Consider the following 23945-nt stretch of genomic DNA (forward strand, 5'->3'; position numbering starts at 1 on the left):
ATAAAGGCGCATTCCTTCTGAAGGAGTTATATCCTGCCTCCCTATGGCATCAGACAAATAGCTATCTGTTGAAAGCAACCTTGAGATTTGCAGTTGTTTCTACCTTGGCAGTATAAGCAGGCAGGATTTTAGCATCAGGGAAGAGGAGAGATGAAGAGTTGAAAGCTCTGACTAAATTAAGAAAAAAAATCTTCATTAGTGAAAGTGTCCAGTTTCCATCCTATACAGTGAATTCTAAATAGAAATGTTCTTTAAAATGCCAAAGTGATAGAAAATAATACTACCCGTGCAAAGGGACAAATTGTGGGAAATAAACTGTGAAGTTCAGATTATCTTCTAAGAAGCCACATGGAGAAAGAAAACTCCTGATGACAGAATCCCATCAGACCAACAGATCAGCCTTGAAATATGAACTTCCAAGGGATATCACGAATCCTTCTAAGAACTGCAAATCTCCTTGATCTTTCTGCCTGTAGTGTTTTGGAGATGTTTACAGTAGAACTGTAACTTAAGACTTGCCTTTCAGGAAAAGAATAACTGGTAATCCGACCCTAGAAAGCTTTCTGCACTGGGCTTTTAAAACAGTAAGTGAGTAGAAGGCTCTCCCTCCCACCATGCCCCATGAAGGGAAAGGGGATGGGAACTAACATGCATTCAGTTGCTTCTATGAAAGCTGGGTGCTGTGCTAAATACTCTACATGCATCATCAAAGCTCAGTGCTTCCTCCCAACAACCAATGAATGACTCATTATTAATCCATTTTACATAAGAGGGAAACTAAGGTTCAGAGAGATTAAACCATTTACCCCAAATCATATAGTTGGCTAATGGCAAAGACTACATTTGAACACAATTCTGCCAAACAGGAAATCACATGTTTTTTCTACCACACTCATGTATTTTAAATATCCTCCCCATGTCTTGCTCATAAAGCACATGCCTTGGCCAGCCAGGCAAGATGACTTCTTTGTGAGTTGGGAACCCCTCTCACATGGCAGCAGCCCTCAAATATATATACACAGTGAACTCAAGCTTGAATAAAATGCTACCTTCTTCAGATGACTCCAAATTCTGAAGGGCTCAGAAGCCTGTGTACTTTGTCAGTGGCATTCCCGTTGGCCCCTTTAAACTGGGTGCTATTGAGGGTGGTCACTGTTGCTTATTTGAGGCAAGCCCTGGTGGTGTACTGGGTTTTCTTCACTAACTTGGTAGGGACACAAGGCAATTGTTTCAACTTTCTATTTGTAGAAAGAGGCTTGGGGATGCCACATGTTGAGGAAAACATGTACTACACTCTGGTAAGAAGGACTGTAGGTTAATGGTTCACTATTATTTCAACATCACCAGGATTCCAGTAACTCAATCAAGTAATGATAACCCTAGTAATAATAATTAAACTCAATGATAGCACTTAGCCTTTATTGAGCTCTCACATTTCCAATTAAGACTTGTCTAAGCATTTTGAACTGGTGTACTGCAATTCAACTCTGTCATTAACCACCCAAGTTAAGGGCTCAGTCTTCCACAAGACTGCCTTCACTTCAGATGCCCGCCATACTTTGGGGTCCCTAGGCCACCTGCATATCTGACTGGTTGGCTACAAATATGGGGGTCCCTCCAGGTTTGATAGTTCACTAGAACAACTCACAGAATTCAGGAAAACACTATTATTATTAAAGTTTTAATATAAAGGACACAAATCAAGACCAGTCAAATGAAGAGACATATAGGGCAAGGTCAGGGAGGATCCCAAACATAGAGCTTCTTTGCCTTCTCCTTATGGCATGAGAATGCATCACCCTAGGTGTTCACCAACCAGGCAGCTCCACTGAGTTATGGTCCAGAGTTTTTATTGGGATTTCATTACATATTGAATCATTGTCTACATGACTGAACTTCATCTCCAGCCACCAACCCTCCCCTCCCCCATACACACACACACACCAAGTCAGGAGATTGGGCTGTTATCATACGGTCCAAAGCCCCAACCCTCTAATCACATGGTTGGTCTTTCTGCTAACTAGTCCCCATTCAGAGCCCTTTCCATCTTGTTAGTACAAACTCTGGGGCAACACAAGGAGTTTATGAATGACAAAGACACTTGGGAAATTCTATGAGTTTTAGAAGCTCCATGCCAGGAACTCAGGACAAAGACCAGAAAATTTTTTTCCTATCATTAAAAAATACACATTCTTTAATTTACCCCTTGTAACATTTCTATGAGGTAAAAATTACCTCCTATTTATAGGTAAGAAAGTTAATGTTTAGAAGAGCTACATAACTAGTCAATGATAGAGTCAGGATTCAAACTCAGGTCTCCCTAGCCTCAAACTCTATTCTTGATCTATCCAGTAAGTAATATTGTCCTCTGTAAGCCCCTAATTACTCGTAAGAATGCTTGTGTGTGAGTGTGCGTATATAAGAACACACATGTATTTTGAAGCTTGTCATTTAATTACTATGGGAAAATTCTAATTGGACCACAATTTTCATTCTCCTTTGAGTAGGAGAAGCTCCTGAGTTTTAGATTTTCCCAGACTTCTTTGCATGTAGCTGTGAGGATATGTGATGTATGTAATCTGGAGGGTATGTTATTGTAAAAGAGGTTAGCTGCCCTGTACTTTCTCATTCCCTGCTTCTTAGGGCACGACCATGGTCTGGTGCTCATGAGCCACCATCAGTCATGAAAATGAGATGAGAGAACCTTAATAGGAGGCAGAGCATCAAAATCAAAGCAACTTGGCTGGCCGTCTGACCCTGAAACAGAGCCATCTACGCACCACTGGGCAGCAATGTATAAAATAAATAAACTCCTGTCTTACTTAAGGTGTTGTATTGTTGAGTCTCCTTGTTGTAGAATCTTGACCTGTATTCCAATCATCACAACTTCTAGTGTAAAGGTTTTTCTGCAAACTTCATGTTTAATGGCTACAGTGTCACTAGCCAGCCTTCAAGTGTTATCCTTATTCAGCATTTGCATCAGGCTTATTCCTACTTGGAGGTTCTTGAGTGCTTAGTTGTGGATTCCCCTTGATCGACCCTGCTTTTACCAGCTTGAAATGCTTCTGGATTGAGTGGGATGTCTGATGCTAAAGCCTATTGATCCTTCTGTACAAATGCATTCTGCTGTTATATGACGGTTGTATTTTTTTCCCTGTTGTGAAGCACTGTTGACAAATCTCAAAATGGAGGGTGAAATGCCATAAACTTTCCTTCCTACAGTGATTCAGACTCGCACTCAAAATGCTGCTTTGCCAAATGTGATGTGCTACCGCTCTGTATCAGCACTGTCCCCAAATTGAGCTTGTGCTGATGCTAGGCTCAGCCACTTCAGTGGGCTTTGGTCTTGGAGGTTCAAGTTTGACTAGAACTAGTATCCTGGACCTTTATTTAAATTTCTTCTCACCCTAGCTGGTTTGGCTCTGTGGATAGAGTGTCGGGCTGCAGACTGAAGGGTCCTAGGTTCAATTCCATTCAAGGGCACATGCTGGGGTTGTGGGCTCAGTCCTCAGTAGGGGCCTAGTAGGAGGCAGCCGATCAAAGATTCTCTCTTATCATTGATGTCTCTCTCTCTCTCTCTCTCTCTCTCTCTCTCTCTCTCTCTCTCTCCCCCTTCCTCTCTGAAATCAATAAAATAATAATAATAATAACAAAAATAAATTTCTTCTCTATAGGCTCAGATACATTTAAAAATAGATCTTAACCCAATGTGTCTCATTGGAAAAGAAATAGAAACATAAATGACAATAGTCCACAATTTTTTAAACTTATAAAATCTGCAACTATTTAAAAATCCCACTACCTTGGCCTTTTAAAACTCAACTTTATGTTCATTCCAGTGAATTCTTTTACAGTGGCACATTAAAAACAAATACTGGCTGCGTAGCTTATTTGGTTAGAGCATTGTCCTGATACACTGAGGTTGAGGGGTTTGATCTCCCGTCAGGGCACATACAAGAAGTAAGCAATGATAACATAAATAAGTGGAACAACAAATCGAAATTTCTCTCTCTCTTTCTCTCTCTCCCCTCTCCCTCTTCCTCTTTCTCTCTAAAATCAATAACACACACACACACACACACACACACACACACACACACACTAACAACATGTTTATGGGGCTGTTTTTGAATTGTGTTCAATGAAAAACTGACACACATTTTCAAAGCCAGCCTCCACTCTCCAAAAAGCCCTTTAAGGAAGTTGTTTAATTTGTGAATTACTGAAACTTAGAGAAGGGTGTGGTCATTTACATGGTTTGGTGTTCCCAAATTACCCATGGTATCTAAAAACAGAAAGATAATTCTGTGTAAAGTGAAGACAAAATGAAGAAAACATCAAAGCTTTTGTCTTGTATTCTGTGTGGGTTTCAGAAGAAAAACTCATGGTAGGAGATGAAAGAGTAACTCTTTCTGAGGTCCACATTGAAGATAATCAAAGTAAAGCCATATTTCACAGGGATGTCAAGTACAGCCTAGGGAATATAGTCAGTAATATTGTAATAAGTGTATGCTGCCAGGTGGGTAATAGGCTTATCTGGGGGAATCACTTCATAAGTTATATAAATGTCTAAGCACTATGCTGTACACCTGAAATTAATATAACGTGGAATGTCAACTGTAATTCAAAATTTTTAAATAGGCATAGTCATATTTAATTTGAAAGGCCGAGATTAACCAGTCAGAGAATATTGGATTGGAAGGGATACAGTAAACAGGAAAATGGGGAGGCATCTTTTCAAAGATGGGGTACCCCATTGTTCCTCCCGTCATGGACAAGTAGACAGCTACAGTGAGGGCCACCGAGAACCCTATTTCACTCTTTTTTTTTCCACATTTTATCTAACATATTCTTCTTGTATAATGTGACATTAATGTGAGCTCTTTAATCTGCTAGCTTTTCTTAATTCCAAGCTAAGGAGATATTTTGAAGTGGAGTGGAGAAAATGAGAATGGCAGCATTTTATGTCTTTTATTTGACAGGGTACTTGGTGAGGGTAATGGGATGGGAACCCTGAGCAGTGTTTTAATAGGAGGCTTTACACAACAGGGGACAACTTGGGGAAGCTGGGTATAGAAGATGGCAGTTCTGAGACTAAAAGGAGACAAGAAGGCAGCAAAGACAAGCTTCCTCTAAGTCAAATTTGCTAGATCTCTAGTGGTGTCAGAGGTTCACCCATCCCTGGCTTTGCCTGTTACTGTAAAACACCTTCACCTTAGCATCAATTAAACAACATACTGATCAAAACACAGGAAAAAAAATCAATGAAGTGTTTATGTTTTTAAGTTATGAAAGCAAGATTAAAAATAGATTAAGAAGACATAGCAATTGTTGGTTACATAACAGGTTGGTTGTTGCTATGAGAAATACAAGTTTGCTGAATGAAAAAAAAATTGAACAGAAGTGTGTTTCCTTTAAACTTTGTGTAATTATGATGGGTTCATCTGTATAAAATGGACAAATGAAATAACAACACAATTTGACTGAAATATTCAGGAAATATCATTGAAGTTAAATCAGATTTAGAATTCATCTATTTAGATAATCCCTTTAGTGCTTCCTTTACTCCAATGAGGGAATGAGATCATTCTGTCAACCCATGCATTGTTTTGGAGTTTCTCAACCCAATTCCATATACAAAAGGAATTACTTATAAATAACTGGTAGGCATCTGAGCTTAGAAAACTCTATTGTCCTATATGTTCATATTGACCAATGTCATCTCAATCAATTTAATAAAAAAAGAAAACTATATCATTACAACATATAACATTATTAACAAGTAAAAGTCTGATATGAGTTTTACGTGCTAATAAGAACAAACCATTTGAGGGATGATCAGCTATTTCTCTGTTGGTGACAACCTCTCAGCCTTGGGCAAGAATATAATCAACATCATCAAATATTTATTCAGTACCCACAGGTGTGCTGCTTCTCCTCTGGGTCCCTAACCTGTTCTCTTCTGGTGATTAAAACGAGTTGAAACTTCAGTCCCTCACAGAAAATTGTGAGAATTCATTTGTGACCTGAGGTTTAAAAATTGGTATTTTTATATTCATACATCCATTGTATAACTCACTTATACTGGAGCCAAACCCCGCAAATCTAAATCCTTAAAAGCACCAAGAAGAAGGTAGACTTGCTCTTTTAAACTAAATATCAGGTGGTTGAGAACTTTCAGACTATGATTCCCCCCCCTTCAATTGAGTGGGGATGAGTATTTGATCTGTGGGAGGCAAGCATGGTTCTGGATAGCCAATATCTACCATCAATTTTATACATATAATATATACAGTTTACATATATAAATATATAGTATATATTTAATTTTTAGATGGTTTTTAATTTTGGGGGTATTCATAGAGCCCTTTAATAAATATTTTTAATAAAGTATTTTTAATTGAGTTTTGAGAGAGGAATGTTGCATCGTGGGAATGAGACGTCGTGAAAGGTGGACAGTGTTTCGGCTGAGGAATTCAGATACAGAAAAGATTCTAAGAGCTGAACTGGCAAGCAGTGGTAGTAGGAAAGTCCCGAAGATTCCATTTCCTGGGCTGAGACAAGTCTCTAGCCTTTGGAAGGAGGGCTATGAAGAACAAGGCAGTACTATATCTTGGAGGACAAGGGCTTAAGGCCAGGGAACAAGGCACCCATCTAACCCAGGGCATCAGGTAGAAACTGGGACTTGAAGTGACCTGTTATGTGTTGAATTGTGTTACTCAAAAAAAGGTATGTTGAAGTGTTAATTCACAGAACCTCAGAATGAGACCTTTTTTGGAAATAGGGTCTTTACAGAGGCAATCAAATTAAAATGAGGTTTGGCTGGTTTGGCTGAGTGGATAGAGTGTTGGCCTGCGGACTGAAGGGTCCCAGGTTCGATTCTGGTCAAGGGCATGTACCTTGGTTGTGGGCACATCCCCAGTATGGGGTGTGCAGGAGGCAGCTGATCAGTGTTTCTCTCTCATCGATGTTTTTAACTCTCTATCCCTTTCCCTTCCTCTCTGTAAAAAAAAAAAAAATCAATAAAATATATTTAAAAAAATATAAAATAAAATAAAATGAGGTCATTAGGGTGGGCTTTAATCTAATACAACTATTGTTCTTATAAAAAGGGGAAATCTGGATCTAGAGACAAATATGCACAGAGGGAAGATGATGTGAAGCCACACAGGAAGAAGATGGACATGTGCCTGGAGCAGTGAATCTATGAGCCAGGCATTGCTGTCAAATGCTGGCAGCTAAAAAAAAAAAAAAAAAAAAAAAAAAAAAGTTTTTTTTTTTTTTTTTTTAACTGCTGGCAGCTAGAGGAGAGAGGAAGGATTTTCTGCTAGAGACATCAGAAGAAGCATGGCCCTGCCAACACCTTAATGTCAAACTTCTAGCCACCAGAACTATGAGATAGTAAATTTTCGGTTATTTTAAGCCACGCAATTTATGGTCGTTTGTACCGGCAACCCTAGAAAACTAACACAACTCTCATACTTGTTCCCACCGCCATCACCAGCCACATGACCATCTGTAGACTGGAGGAAGCCCTCTTCTCCAGCTTTGCTTCTCTCCCCTCCATCATTTACCCTCTTGTCTTTCTAAACACAAATGGATCAGTTTATTTGCTTGCTTTCAACAAGTTGGCTTCCCAGTTCTTTTTGGATAGAGTCCAAACCCCATGGCTTATAGCTCTCTTTCATCTGGCTCTTCTCACTTCCCCAGCCCATATCTTGTGATTTGCCTTGTTTCCCTTGCCCTTTGCCCACTCGCTTTCTACCCTCCAAAACCAACAGTTCTTAGACTTTCCTTCTGGTCTTTGTAGATACTGAATCCTCTGCTTAGGACTCTTTTTTTTTAATTTTTAAAAAAATATATTTTATTGATATTTTACAGAGAGGAAGGGAGAGGGATAGAGAGCTAGAAACATCGATGAGAGAGAAACATCGATCAGCTGCCTCCTGCACACCTCCCACTGGGGATGTGCCCACAACCAAGGTACATGCCCTTGATCGGAATCGAACCTGGGACCCTTCAGTCTGCAGGCCGACGCTCTATCCACTGAGCCAAACCGGTTTCAGCTGCTTAGGACTCTTTATCCTGCCTCTTTGCTACCTATGTCATATGCTTTAGGTCTCATCTTGAATGTCATTTCCATGACACTTGGGTTCAATGCCCTTCTTGAGTGTCCATAGCCCCAGTTAGTGCCCCCATCAGAGCATCTGCAGTCCTGGATTGTCACTGAGTGCTAACTTGTTGGTGCTTGACCAATAAATGTAAGTTCCATGAGGGCAGGGATAAGACAAGTGGTGCTCCAGAATTTCTACAGGAGAAGAGTTGAGTGGCAATCTGGTTAGAAGAAGGGCTAGGAATTTATGTGGGATGGGGGGACTAATAGAGATTGTAGAGCATCTAAAGTCTCCCCTAATTACTCCATATATTACCTTTGGCAGGCATCATGCCTGTCTTGCTCACTACTGTGTCTGGCATATAATAGGTACTCAAAAATATTGACTAACAAATGACTGATTGAATATATGGGAAGTTCCATGATGAGCCAGATGCACTGTATCTGAAATAGAACTGAACATCTTATCTCTTAGGTTGGAATTGGTCATTGGTGGCCTGAACTGTTGGAAGAGGAGAGTTGCAGAGGCTGGGAGACAGGCTAAACTCCATTCTGGGAAAGGCTCACTAGTCATTCGTCATCAGTTCTGCTGGCCTGGTCCTTCCTGCTGCTTATCTCATTATCAACTCTTCACCAGCTGCTTCCTTCTTTTGCAGCAAAATAAAAGGGCACAATTTCTCCAAAAGGGCACAATTTGATAGTCTACACAAGAATGATTTTACTGATCTCTAAAGATGCCACACAGCAGTCACCTTCTTAGTAGTATGTGCTTATTGAATGGATATGGCCATTCAGGATCTCATGAAATGGTGTCTCTTTAGGGAATGGTAACAGCTGTATTAAAAAGGGACATTAAAATAGGAAGAGAGAAGAAGGAAGATGAAACATAACTGAATGCTGGACAGTAAAGGCAAACTTTGGAGAAATAATTTCTATTGAGCTTGAAGAGACCTAAGATGAATCCTGACAATTATACTGTTAGACAGCCAACAGCTATGTAGTGAGTATCTTCAAGGAGTACTATTTTAGAAACTAAGGAGGACATGGAAAAGGGGTGGAAACTTTCGTAAGTGCATTGTATGTATTAATGGAGTATCTACAACAGGAAAATTTGTGTGTAGCTAACAGTGCATTTCTATGATATAGACTTGCGAGAGGACTCGAGCTGAGGAAGAGTCCAATAGCCAGGTAACATTGTAGGTTCCCTGCTTTTATCTTGTTCAGTGGAATTGTAGGCTACACTCTGGGCCAAGGAGGAAAACTGGTTTTATTTCAAGTACCAACTAAAAGGAATAATAGCTCAGAATGATAGTAGTTGGTTTGAGAAGAATTCTGAGAGTACATCTAGGCTAATTGAAAAAATAGTGCCATGATCAATTAGTGATGCCCGTCAGTTAATAGAGAGGGAGAGGAAGGAGAACAAAGGCACCATATATTTAACACGTTTTTTTCATCTCTGTTCTAGATCACTGGTAGATGGCTGAGTATCCTCGGGGCTTCCAGTTTCTACTGTCTTTCTAACTGTAAGCTGGAAGTTTGCTCTTTTAGACATTCTTTTGGTGAGCTGGTGGATTGTGTCTTCTATGTTGAAAAATAAGTGATTCTATTAAAAATGCATAGATACATAGCCTACTTCAACAATATTTCTCATGAATAATCAAAATTAAAAACAAGCAAAATACTCTTTTAAAAACCTATTAAATATTAAAGATAAAAAACACATTTCAAGGAAATGTACATTCTAATACAATACTGCACAATGTTCACTTTGGTATAACCTTTTGAGAAGGTCCTTTGGGAATATATGTATATCAAGAGTCCAAAATGTTCATATCCTTTTACTCAGTGATTTTGATATCCAAAGTTTATTTTAATCATATATCAATTAGCTATAAAGATTTATATTTAAAGATATCCAATGTGGCATGTTTTTTTTAATTACAAGAAGTTGAAAACAACCTAAATATATAACAAGATGGGATTAAATAAATAATGTTAAGTGCATTCAGTAGAATAATATGAAAGCCACCAAAAGTCCTCAAAGACTATTTTTAAAATACTGATATTTTCTATTCAGTGAAAAATGCAGGCTACAAAGCTCTATATATGGTATGATTATAATTTATTAAAACCAGTTTTTTTCCCTCTTTAATAGTGTAGATTATCATGTGTCACAAGCACACATATACATGAGACTCAAAGAAAATACAATAAATGTCAACAGTGTTGATTTCTGGATTTATGGGTAAATTTCAATTATTTTTATTTTTCTGTACTGTCCAATATTTTCCACACTGAAATGTAATACAGGGAAAGAAGATAATTGCTTCTTAAAAAATCACCCATGCTCTAAGTTACCTCTCAGTGGTCTAGCCCAGTGGTCGGCAAACTGCAGCTCGCGAGCCACATGCGGCTTGCCACTCTGTTGACTAATGAGTTTGCTAGCCTATTTAACTCATCTCCAGCTAGGACTGAATAGAATTTTTTATCATAGTTTGTTACCTTAGCATGTATTGTACAAGGCACACCACAAATAATCCCTCCCCACAGCCACGATTTCTATAGACAAAGATATTGAAACCTTGGAGGGAAAGGGAAAGATGGGGTATATAATTAGGGTAAAGTCAAGCTCCAGTTTCCTAGTCCCAAACTTAAGATCCTCCACCATACCCTGTTCCATTGGCCAAACCCATTTGGCTGTCACACACCCTCTAATCAGTTTGGATGCAGTCTTCAGAGAATTGGATCATGAATGAAAAGTTGTATTTTTTCTTTTGTCTCAGCTACTGTTTTTAAGTCTTCTCTGAACTAAATGACTTTTTAACTTTAAGGAGTCCCTCCTATTTTCTGTGACTATGGGATGTTTGCAGCTGGACATACTTCACGTAGCCATTCTTTCTCCATCAACATCAATGTTGATTTTGTTAAAATGTTAATATTGACCTATTATATATAAACTAGAGGCCTGGTGCACGACATTCATGCACTGGGGGGAGGGGGGATTCCAGCCCGCCTGCGCCCTCTCGCTGTCCGGGACCCCCAAGGGGTCTTTAGCACTGCCGTGGAGGCAGGCGGGAGAGGCTCCTGCCACTGCCGCTGCACTCGCCAGCCGTAAGCCCGGCTTCTGGCTGAGCGGTGCTTCCCCTGTGTTGAGCATCTGCCCCGTTGGTCAGTGCGCATCATAGTGACCGGTCGTTCTGCAGTTCAGTTGATTTGCATATTAGGGTTTTATTATATAGGATATTTATCACTGGCATTTGTAATTTTGAGGTAACATACTTCTAGTTCTAGATATTGTAATATTGTTATCTTACCAGCTAACTACAAGTGAAAATGACAAAGGAAGGCTTTTTTTGAAATACAAACAATACAATTCATTCCATCAGATTGGTAGAGCGGGGTGTGGGTACAGAGACAGTCTATTTGTGGTGTAACAAAGGCGAGAATAGGCCTAGAAGCACAGAAATCTGTTCACTCTTTGTCTGATTTAATCTCTGACTCACCCATAACTCAAGTTGTCTTTGTCACTTTCTCACAGACCCAGTGTCTCGAATGTAAAACAAAATAATTTATGCCTTTGACATAAAATGCAGGGTTGAGATAGGCGGCCCACTCCAAGTGGAGATTAGTTCACACTGACACAAACACCTTACAAAATCCATTAGCTTCTTAAAGAAGAATCTCAAATGGCAAGATGATAGATTACTGTGATATCTGATTAAAGATAATATTAATATACCTTACATTTGTATTGAACTTATTTAGAAAGTAATATGATAAAGTAAAAATGTAATGTCAATTAAATTTGCCAAATATTAACATTTCAAAAGCTTACTTAAGTATTTTATATATAAAGTAATATTATTTTATAAAGTAATATTTATTATAAAGTAATATTATAATATAGTATGGATGTGTTTTATGTGAATCTGAATAATCTGCATTAAAATAGTATAAAATAAAAATAAAGTTTTTTTTAATGTACAAAATTTGAGATGAGAATGTGCAAATTTAAAATTTATCATGAATCACATAATTTCAAAACTTTCAGGCCTGGAGAATCACTGATACTGTTGCTTGGCATGTGACAGCTTCATTTTAGCCATTTAGGTCTATGAAATTACATGGTCTCTCTCATCAGGACTGGTCCTGAATAATACAGGTTTTGACATTACTGTGAGCACTGAATTAATCTAAGCCTCTGGGCTTCTATCCTTTGTCTAACGTGCTCCTGTTCTATACATAAGAACAATTATGGGATGCCAAGCATTTATTATCTTGAAGGCCTCTCTCACTTTGACTTTGAATTTAAATTAAAAAAAATTAAGTCAAGCAATGTCAGTGTTTTGAATCCAGTTAAACACAGAGTTCAGAATTTGTAGGAACACCAAAAGCCTGGCTTATACTCTTTTGAAGCCATAGTAAGATTCCTACAGCCTTATTCCATCAGGTAAGAAGTTTATCCCTAATACCCGACAGGCTCTGATGATTCTAAAATGGCATTGACTTCCACTGCTCGATGTACCCTGAGCTAATGGCTTTTTAATGGCTAAATCCAAAGATCTATATTTGGACTTTTTTTGCTTGGCTTCCCTGGATCATTTCCTTCTTGAAACCCCTTCCTTTGCTTTCCGAATACAGCAGTTCTCAGGCCACTGCAGTTCTCAGGCCACTCAGCACTCTGCTTCTGGGCGTCCTCTGCTTATCCCTCCCTTTCTGCCCCGCCCTTCCATGGTGGTATTTCACAAGGCTCTAGCTGTTGGTCTTTTTCTCTCCTAACCCTATAAACTCTCCCTGAGTGATTCCCCTTGTTCCCTTGACTTCAACCTCTATCTTTACAATCATGATGCCTACCTAGGACTATGTTTAGCTCTGCACACCTAATTGAATTACCTCAGATACCCAAGCCAAATTCATTATCCCCATTGCCCTAACCAACTTGTTCTTGGCCCTTTTATCTGCCATCAACAGCATTGCTCAGGCTCTAAGTTAGAAGACAGAGTCATTCTCAATAATCCATTCTCTCTCACCTGTCACAGTTTCTCATCCACTGTTACTAATCCTAATATATAAAAACCCTGGGTCGTAACGACCAGTAACGACTGGAGGCTGACCAACTGGAAGTCAGTGCTGGCCCCGCCCCCAAGCAAGTGGTAAGAGGCAATCAGGCAGGCAGCAGAGGGGTTAGGGGTGATCAGGTAGGCAGACCAGTGGGTTAGGGGTGATCAGGTAGGCAGCCCAGCGGTTAGGGGAGATCAGGTAGGCAGATGGCCCCTTGCTGGGCTGGCGCTGCCCCCAAGCAAGCATTAGGGGCAATCAGGCAGGCAGGCAGAGTGGTTAGGGGTGATCAGGTAGGTAGACCAGAGGTTAGGGGTGATCAGGTAGGCAGGCAAGTGGTTAGGGGAGATCAGGTAGGCAGATGGCCCCTCACCAGGCTGGCCCCACCCCCAAGCAAGTGGTTAGGGGCAATGAGGCAGGCAGGCAGAGTGGTTAGGGGTGATCAGATAGGCAGACCAGTGGTTGGGGGTGATCAGATAGGCAGACCAGTGGTTAGGGGCGATCAAGTAGACAGACGGCCCCTCTCAGGGCTGGTCCTGCCCCCGAGCAAAGAAAGAGGGAGGCCCAGGCCAGCCAAGCCATTGCACTCCAGCCTGTCACCTACAGAGGGAGGCCACCGGTGGCAGGGGAGGGAGGGCAGTGCTGCACAGATGGCAAGCAGTGGCAGCGGCGGGGGTGGGGCCACCTGCCTGCAGCCAGGGAAGGAAAGCCCCGATAGGCCCTGATCTCAGGCCAGGCCTAGGGACCCTACTCGAGGGTTCCCGGTTTGTGAGAGGGTGCAGGCTGGGCTGAGGGAACACCCCCTCCCCCCCCGAGTGCACGAATTTTTGTTCACCAGGCCTCTAGTTCTACTATAAAACTAGATATTTCCATCTTCACTGCTACTACCTGCCTAAAAGAAGGTCTTCATGTCCTGCTCAGACCACTGCAATAGCATCCTAAACTATGTCCTTGCCAGCAGTCTCCTCCTCCACATAGGCCATCCCCCACTCCACTGCCAGAGTGAGCTTCCTAAAAACAGGTCTGATCACGCTTTAAAACTTCCATTGGTTCTGCAATCAATAGAAGTGTTTGAATGAATGAACAATGGCTTTCTTTAATAGCAAGTTAATATTACATAATGATTGAGTTCAGATTCAGGAGTCGGGCAGAGTTTGAGTCAGAGATTTTTGTTTATTATCTCAGTGACTTTGGGCAGTGTCTCTAAACTTTAGTCTAGGCCTTTATAAACATGGAGTAAAAATAGCACCCACTTCATAAGTTATTGTGAGGGTTAAATGAGGTAATGCATGCAAGGTTCTTAGTACAGTGTCTGGTTTATAGTAAGTGCTTTGTAAATGGCAGCTATAATCCTTATTAGATTCTCAGGCTTAGATAACTCAGTTGCCTTACTTAGTACTTTTCATGAATCCCCAAAGGAGTGAGATCAAACTATAAAATGTTGAATTTACCATTATTTCTCCTCTCTGTGACCCTAATGACTGTATATAACATTTTTCCTGATGATTACTCACGGGTAGAGTCTTTGGGTAATATAGCTTGTTTCATTTCATTACTGTTATGCTTTTTCCCCAAGTCTTAAGAGGACATGTATTTCAGGTTTAAAAACTTTTATTTAGCTAATAAATCAAATTGTGGATTCTTTCTTTGGCTACATTTTTGAAATAAAATGAATTTTTAAAACAAAGAGTTAATATATGCTATTGCCTTGTATACATATAGGAAAATACATCTATATTTTGTCTTTTGCTCTTGGCATTTTAATTATGATGTGTCTTGGTGTGGTCCTCTTTGGATTCCTTTTGTTTGGGGTTCTGTGGGCTTCCTGGACTTGTAAGTCTATTTCTTTCACCAGGTGGGGGAAGTTTTCGGTCATTATTTCTTCAAATAGGTTTTCAGTATCTTGCTCTCTCTCTTCTTCTGGCACCCCCATAATTCTGATGTTGGTACGCTTGAAGTTGTCCCAGAGTCTTCTTACATTATCTTCAACTTTTTGGATTTTTTTTTTTGCTTTTTGCTTTTTCGGTTGAGTGTTTTTTGCTTCTTTGTATTTCAATTCTTTGACTTGATTCTTGGGTTCCTCTATTCTGTTTCTGGGTCTCTGTATAATATTTTTTATTTCAGTCAGTGTATGTTTAATTTCTAGTTGGTCCTTTTTCATATCTTCGAGGGTCTCGTTATATTTATCGGCCTTTTCTAGGATATTCTTAAAAAGTCTTATAACCGTGGTTTTGAATTCTATATCCTGTCATTTGTTTTCCTCCATTTCTTTCGTTTGTGATCTGATTCTTTGACCCCGCATTTTCACTGATTCCCTGAGTTGGTAAGGTAGATATTTGTGCTAGGTTTCCAATATGGCCCAGTGGGTCTGCTTCCCCAGTTAACCTGAGGTAGACACTCTTGGTGCACCCCTTTGTGGACTGTGTGTACAGCCTTGTTGTAATTAAGTCTTTATTGTTGTTGGTATCACTGGGAAGAATTGACCTCCGGGCCAGTTGGCTGTAAGGATCAGCTGTGTCTATGCTGGGAGAAGTTCGGTGCTGGAGACAGCCTTATAGGATTAGACTTGCCAAATTGCAATAGCCTCTGTGCTCAGCTTGGATGGGGTGGAGTCTCAGTCTTGGCTTCCTGTCCGCCTTGCCCTTGCGCGCATGTGCGCTTTCAGTCCTCCGCCTTCCCCGGCTCCCGAGTCTCCGCCCGAGAGTCCAGACTCCCCTCACAAGAGCGTGGGTCCCCAGGGGCTCGCCTGGAACTGGGGTTCACTGTAGTCAGAACTGGGGCTCAGTGCAGTCAGAATCCTCTGACTCCCTTCCACTAGGGAAAGCCTGTGGCAACCTCCGCAGCCTTTGTGCGCACTGGCCCGAGTGCGCCTTCAGACTTCTGCCTTTCCCAGCTCGAGTCTCCGCCCGAGAGTCCAGACTCCCCCCGTAAGAGCGTGGGTCCCCAGGGGCTCGCCCGGAACTGGGGTTCAGTGCAGTCAGAACTGGGGTTCAGTGCGGTCGGGGGCTTCCTTCCCCCTTCCGCCAGAGAAAGTCAGCCAGGCTCTCAGCCGCCCTTCCTCTCTGCGCACACAAAGACCCTTTGCCGTACCTTTAATTCTCTGTGAGCTTTTCTCTTTCCTTCTAGTTGTAGAATTTTCACTCAGTCAGCTTTCCTGTGGTTCTGGATGGTGTCCGTTCTGTCTTTTAGTTGTAGTTTTGAAATTGTTGTGCGAGGCAGCAGTTTAGGTGTTTACCTATGCCGCCATCTTGGTTTCTCCTCGGAAAATACATCTATATTTTAAGGCAAATATTTCTAAAAATTACTAGCAGAAATATTTTAAATATATATTTTGCATGTTACCTCAAAAGAGTTTCTCCCATAACCAAATTGATTCAAATCTTCTATATATTTTATTTGTGAAGCAACCTTCATAAAATCAGCCAAGATATTATCAAAAGCTCCTCTTTCACTATAATATATAACTTATTACAACCAAAAGGCTTGGAACTTTCAGAGCTATTAAACAGAATAGCTCCCCTTTCCTGTTAGGGAAAAAGTGGAAGGCCAAGATGTGGCTTGATATGCCATGCCTACTACCTTGTACCTTAATTTCCCCAGGAGCTGATTATGCAGGAAATGCCAGGTGAAGCAGAAAAAGGTATCTTAAAAAGGTTCATTGGCCACATATATTTGATTTGCTCTGGATTTATCATACAAATGCTTAATGTTGTCTATATATATGGAGAAGAATAATTAAGTTTGCCAAGTGTTTAGCAATTATGTAGACTTTTTCCCCAGACTTGCTATTTAGAAATGAGAGTCTGTTTTTATTCTCTTTGGTTGCAAATACATATAGTTTATCAATTTACCAATGCTGCCATTCTTTTGGGGGCAGAGAATGGGAGGGAGAAACCTTTATACTTTGCCTTGTAGAGCAGTAACCTGTAGGGCCATCTTTGGAAGTCTCACCTACAGCGTAGCATTGTCCAGCAGGCAGCATGGGATTGAGGGAAAAGGGTGCTAGGTTCCAAGTTCAAGTCCTGCTCTCTCTTATCTGTTTGATCTTGGGCAACCACTTCCTCTCTCTGAGCTGCAGTTTTGTCTTATCCTAGCCTATCTGTGGATTTTGATACCTACTTTCCCAAGGCCATTCTTTCAAACATCTTTTCAGAAAATGTCTCTCTCTATTCCTGTATTCTCCTCTCCTTTCTTCCTCTCTCACTCGCTCTTTTCCTCTCTCCCTTCGTTCCTTCTTTCCCTTTTAATTGAGAGATAATCCCTTTTGTCTGCTGTGTGTGTAAACAGTTATTAGAATGCAGTTCTATGTTTACACAAGATAGCCAATTTTAGGATTTTTAGTTGATATACTGCCCTAACCAAATGAGTTTCAGAAGTAAAAGATAATCTCCAAATGAATGAAACTAATTGAAGGCTGCTATGATTCTGGTTGCATGAATGCCTACCCTGTCTTTTCAGTCACAATGCGTCTTCACTTCCAAAAGGTTGATCAAGGTTACAAATGTTCATATATTTACTTATAACCTTTAAAAGCGCTTAGCTATTTCTCAGAGGCTTACAAGCACTTACTGAGTGAGACACCAGCAATCTTTCTTTCCTCCACTTCTAAATACATTTCTTGTACATAGTTCTGCAGTCATAAGTCATTCTGAGTATCCCAGGTCTGGACTCTCCAGAGCTGTAGATCATCACCTGAACACAATTCTCAAGTCTCTCGGTGCCACTTGCCATATTCCAGCCCTGAATTACTTTGGCCTTTTCTTTGATGTCCAGAAGTTGGTGTCTCCGCATGTACTTCTTCAATGATTCCTTGTTTTCATTTTTGAGGAGAGATTTCTTAATACAGACCATTTACATTTTTTCCAGTAAATTTTATTCATAAGATATTGTGAGGTATCCACAGTTGTGGCATTATCTTTCAATGAACTTAAATTAGATTCATCAAATGGCTGAGCTAGAAGGGGTCTTAAGAGACCATCTGGTCCAGCCCTCTGCCCTCCAGCAATTGTCACAGCCTTTTCCCTTTGGGGCAAATTGGGTGATTTATTTGTTTTTACCACATCTGAACAGCATGAGTTTAGCGTAAGAAAAAAAAGTTCAAACTAGTTTAAGATGAGCTGGGCTTTGGTCAAAGAAAAGGCCATACACTTTACGTCAAAGGAAATGGATGTTGGGAGTAGGTGAGCATATATCACAGAATCTGAACAACAAGCTTCCCCGGAGTGGACTGGAATTCCAGTGCTTCATGATCCTGTCAAAGTCAAGTGCTGGGGAGAAATGGGCCCCAGATTTCCTCCTCTGCAGCTGAACCCTGCAGGTGCTGGCCAGGGCTAGAATGAGAAAGATTAGGACCTTCGTTTTCTCTCATATAAATTATTATTCAGGAAGGAAATAAAGGTTATTGATCATTGGGTTACAGCTTCAAAAGGGACAGGTGTTCTGTGGAGAAATCGGTTTGGTTTTGTGTGGAAAACAGACCATGTTGGGAGCGATGGTGATAATACCTGCTAAGCCACATGGTAAGAGAGAGCAAATTCGTTAGCCATATGGGATCAGTCAAGGGAATCTGATTGTTTTGTAAAGGTCTTGGTGTCAGTCCAGGACTATTTGATAGGGTCTCTGGTACCTGAGGCTGAGGTCTTTTATGTGTTTCCTGCACCATCTGCTTGAGCCTGAGTTATGGAGTTAATTTATTTCACGTGTTGTTAGACCTGGAAGAAACCTTAGAGATCATTTGGCCTTTTGGTGCCAATTCATGTGCTTCCAGGGGGCAGGCACTAGTGTGAATGTGTATGCTGCTGGGTGTAAGGTGAGAGAGCGGTGAGGACTAGGCTGGAGAGTGGAACACACACACACACACACACACACACACACACACACAAACACACACACACACAACATTATGCCTATCAAAGTATATAGGGGGGCCAGGTTTGACCCAGGGACCACACTGCTAAGTCTCTAAACCCCCTAGTTTGTAGAGGGAAAAACTGAGGCCACCTGTATGATGGCAAAACTGAGAATTGAATCTGCATCTGTCTCCAATCCTGAAGACTTGGGGGAGTGTCTTCCTAGCTGAGAGCATATTATCACCAAGAGATGCCATCACTTGGTGTGACTCAAGCGCAGGCTTCAGAGAGAGGAGGAGGAAAGTGATAAGATGGCTGGAGAAAGAGCCGGTGGCCAGACCATGAAGAATCTTCTCTGCCATTCCAATGAGTTTGGACCCACTCCTGGGAAAACTGAAAACAAAAGCAGAAACTTGGGGAGCTACCACATTACAGCAGAGCAGCTTACCCTTAGGAGAATGCTGCAAGGGGGTCTCCTTCTCATCGCCCTTGCTGATAGGGTTGTGCAGATGAGAATATCAGCCACAATTCTTAAAATTAGAAGAAGACAACTTCAAAGATGAATTTAAAGATTCATGGGTCTTAAAGAGATGATCTGTTAAATAATGTATTGACCAGAGATAAAAATTCTCCTAAATTCATTTCCTAAAGCCCTCATTATTCTGTCTTCCTTCTAACGTCACTCTAAAATAATGTTCTCTTTGTAGCAATCGCTTTGTTTACTATAAGGAGAATCATAGAAGTAAATGTACAGGGAAATGGCAAAGTCTGAATTGTATAAGAAAGGCACGATTTTTGTCTCCTATTCGGCGTTACTGTCTTACCGTTTGAATGACAAGAAACGGTGGCTCACGGGGAAATGATTGAAGCTCAGTTGTCAGTGTCGGACAGCCCTTCTCATCATGGTTTCCTCTTTCAGTGCTTCAAGGGTGCTTGTCTTCTGGCCTTCAGCCACTGTGGGAAGTATCTGTGAATAATGGGAAAATGACAAGCATTTCTGGGCCACAGTTTACAGGAACACACAGCTTTATGGGAGACAACAGGTTATTTTTCCTCTTCTTTAAACATCTATGGTGAGAATGAAAATGTACCCTACATTTGCTGAATCCAAACCCTGCTGTCAGGACTCTTTCTACACAGAACATGTTATTGGACTTTATTGGGCCTGCCTGTCTATTGATCTCTGTATTACTGCTCCCTGTGAGAGGCTGTTACTTTACTTCTTTCCTAATCTGGTTTAGATTTTACTGCCCATCATTCTAATCCCTTTCCTGCTATTTCCTTTGCCAGTCTGTCTTTGGTGGTACCCAAAGAGTGGCTGCTAACTAGGAATTGCACGTCACTGAGGAATTTCCTCCAAATAGAGGGAAGCATGGACCAACCATCAAGTTTCTGGAGCCAGCTCTGGGATACAGTCTATGCCTGTGTGTGAGTTGTTCCAAAAAATTCCAGTGTGACTGACACAAACCCTGGATAAGAACCACCACTCCTACAAAACCCTGTGCCGGCTACTCTAGCTAGGTATCTCCTCTGTGATTGCATCAGGCAGCTGAGTAGTGCTGGGGAAATATCACATCACATGCTGATCATTATCACTACAATTTCTTAACCACCAACCTCCACTGGGCACTTAACACTGCCCATGCTTCTGACCAAGTTTCTTTAATTGATTGACCTTCCTACTCTTCATCATTACCATTTGAAAGCTTGCACATTCTATGGTTTTTCTTCATTTCTTTCCATCTCAGTTTCAACAGACAATTTGGCCTCTGATGTGGGAACTTTAACAATTTGGCCTCTGATGTTGCAATCTCCTCTCCTACCTAAAGCTAATTCTTGGACATGTCTCTGGATCTCATCACTTCCCACCTAATAGGCAGAAGGCTGAAGTCAATTGGCACACTTTTTCCTAGTCACTTTCACTTCTTAGAGTGTTTTACACAGGTGGCTGCTCTGTCCTGCTTGAGCCATTCTTTTCTTTTGTAATAGTACACACTCTCTTGTTTTTTTTTTGTTTGTTTGTTTTGTTTATTTGTTCGCTTTTAAAAATATATTTTGATTGATTTCAGAGAAGAAGGGAGAGAGAGATAGAGACATCAATTATGAGAGAATCACTGATGGGCTGCCTCCTGCACGCCCCCTCCCCCCACCATTGTTTTCTTTCTTTCTTTTCTTTTTCTTTTTCTTTTCTTCTTCTTCTTCTTCTTCTTTTTTTTTTTTTTTTTTTTTTTTTTTACCTCACTGTCCCTTTCTGAAGTCTCCTTGACTGTTTTTTCCTATCTAACCTTTAAATGTTAAAGTTTCTCAGGGCTATGTCCTCACATTATATTTTCCACTCCGGATTTTTTCCCCAGTATCCATTCTTGCATTGTATTGCTTACATGTGTGTATCTGCACATATTTGTGTTTAGGAACTCAATTGCACAAAAATAGAACTTTTTTGAACATGTCCCATGTTTTCATTTCTGCTAATGGTGGTGACTCAGCCAGTTTGACTCAGGGTTTCTCACCCGAAACACTATTCACATTTTGGGCTGGATAAGCCTTTACTGGGGGACTGTCCTGGGCATTGTGGATGTTTGGCCAGAGCCACCTCCCCTTTCTCCACATACCAACCAAAAAAAGTCTCCAGAGAGTTGCAAATGTCCCTGGAGGGGCAAGAGTGCCTTGTTTCGGGGCCATTGCATTTAGCAGAAGTCCTGGCCCTGGAGGCACATGGCCATTTCCTGTTCCACCTCTTCTCCCTTCTTCTCACTCCCAGGAGCGGTCAGAGGCCCTGGCACTGAGAAACCTTTCAGGCTGCGATCACTTTGCTGCTGGCATCCACTGTTGATGTAACTCAGAGCTGATTCTCCCAACAGGCTCGCCTCAGGGCAACAGCTCTGCTGGGGTCAGCTTTCCCCCCAGTTGATGTGGTTCCTGACTGAACTCTGGCTGGTGATGGCTGAGCTTCTGAAACTCAGCAACTTTTCCCATCTAATCTCCAACTCTGGTGGCCCACCCGGCAGCCTCTCCTGGGGGACCCCCGCTCCCTACTCTGCAATTTAGCCCTTGAGTTCTCTCTGCGTTCACTCAAGTCCCTGATCACTCCCAAGCCTCCTTCGGGTACTCAGATACAGAAAGAGACTCAGGTGGCACCTTAGTCATGTGGGCCAGCTCACATCCTTTCTCTCCTGCACCAGCCCTTCCTCCCATGCCACTCCATGTGGGCACAGGGTACCCTGGAAGGTCATTTCCTCCCAGCATGCCAGACAGGACCCAGGGCACAAGTCCCTCCTCCCATCTTGTCTTCCCACATCTTTCTGCGGGGTTCCATCACCCCTTCCCTCCTAGGGATTTGGAGCCAGAAGTCCGTTTACAAAGACCCACATCATTAGCTCCCTTTCTGTCTTTCCACTCCCTCAACTGTTCTTATCTTTTCTCTGTTTCAGAAGAACGACTTTCCCAATCAGACGCTGAACTCGATCACATAAGCACAATGTTCTGAATGCTTCCTGTTCTTTTCCTTCTGGAGTTCAAGAAACCATTTTTCTTTTCCCTCCAGGACCTGGCTCTGGCGTGGGTTTAAGCACCTACAGTGGAAATCAATATAGACGTTGGCGGCTGCTGTGTAATCCTTTTGTTCTTCCTGGGGACATTGGTGTCCCCTCTCCTCTTTGGCAAGAAGCCTCCGTCTTCAGGTTCTGCATAAATGATAGAAGGACTGGAGAACAGAGAGAAATTCCCAAGAAGGAGAGAGCAAATATTATTCCCAGGCCGTACGTCTGGTTATTTAACTTCTGTGCTTTACTTTGCAAACGCCTTTTGCAGGGCTCACCAAACCTTCCTTCCAACAGAGCTGCATCTCTTTGGAGGTGGAGGATATCACTGTCGCTGGCCTGGAACGGAGTGGTAGGTATGGGGTCACGAAGAACGAACTCCTCTCCCCTTCCTCCACGCCGTGCTGCGGATCATCCCATAAACCAGCCAGAGTCCTCAGAAATCAGCACTGAGAGGGGCCAGTGGTTTAGAACCTCAGTCTGTGTGGACATGACCAATAAAAAACTTTGGAGGGAGTGTAATGTGTATGTATGGACTTACTAAGTTATTGGCAAGGGCTGGTTGTTTCACTGCCAGTAACGGTCATTCACTCCCCCTCCACCCCCCGCCCCCCCCCCCCCAAACTTCTCTTCAGCTTTATTCTGGGCTGATTCAAATAGGAAGCCGACGCGATGTCTACCAAAAATCATTCACTAGTACATCTCCAAGCCCCATAAAACAATGTAAGACACTCCTATAACTTACTTTCCTGGAATGAAGGTTGCAGCAACGAAAAGTGCTTCCAATTTTATTTTTAGAAGCTGGTTCATGCATTTTCACATGAAGCCTAGTTCCTTTCTGTGACAGTTGGGAGTTGTTTCCAATCTCAGGCAGTCGGGAAAGGATAATTTGTTTCTGATCTACATTTTTGCTCTGAAAAGACCATCGACTCTATTAATAAAACAAACGCTGATTTCGTTTCCTTGAGAAGCCACAACCTGCGCCGTCTCTCTCTGCTTGATAGTCGGAGATGAAAATGAATTGTGATAAAACAGATTTTATGTCACACTCCGTCAGCCTGACATGCTCCTCAAGAGTGACAATGACATTGACTGCATTCCAGGGCCCCTGTCTGCGAGTGCTTCTGCACAGGATGTCCCAGCCCTTGCAGATCCATAGGCAACCTTGCAAGATAATCAATACCTCAGCTGGTTCCTAAACCTCAAAATTGCTGCCCACAGACAAAGGCGTAATTTAGAAAAGAAACTCCCATAAAACACACGCGCAGAAAATGTAGGTTGAGAATGGTGTATAATTACTGGTACATTACTGATCATTACTGGTGTGTTAAGCGCTTGCTCTGATTAAAGAGATAATAAATCTTCAAGGAATTAAATAATTCTTAA

The sequence above is a fragment of the Plecotus auritus genome (assembly GCF_963455305.1).
Source record: "Plecotus auritus genome assembly, chromosome: 1".
In the NCBI taxonomy this organism is placed as follows: domain Eukaryota; kingdom Metazoa; phylum Chordata; class Mammalia; order Chiroptera; family Vespertilionidae; genus Plecotus; species Plecotus auritus.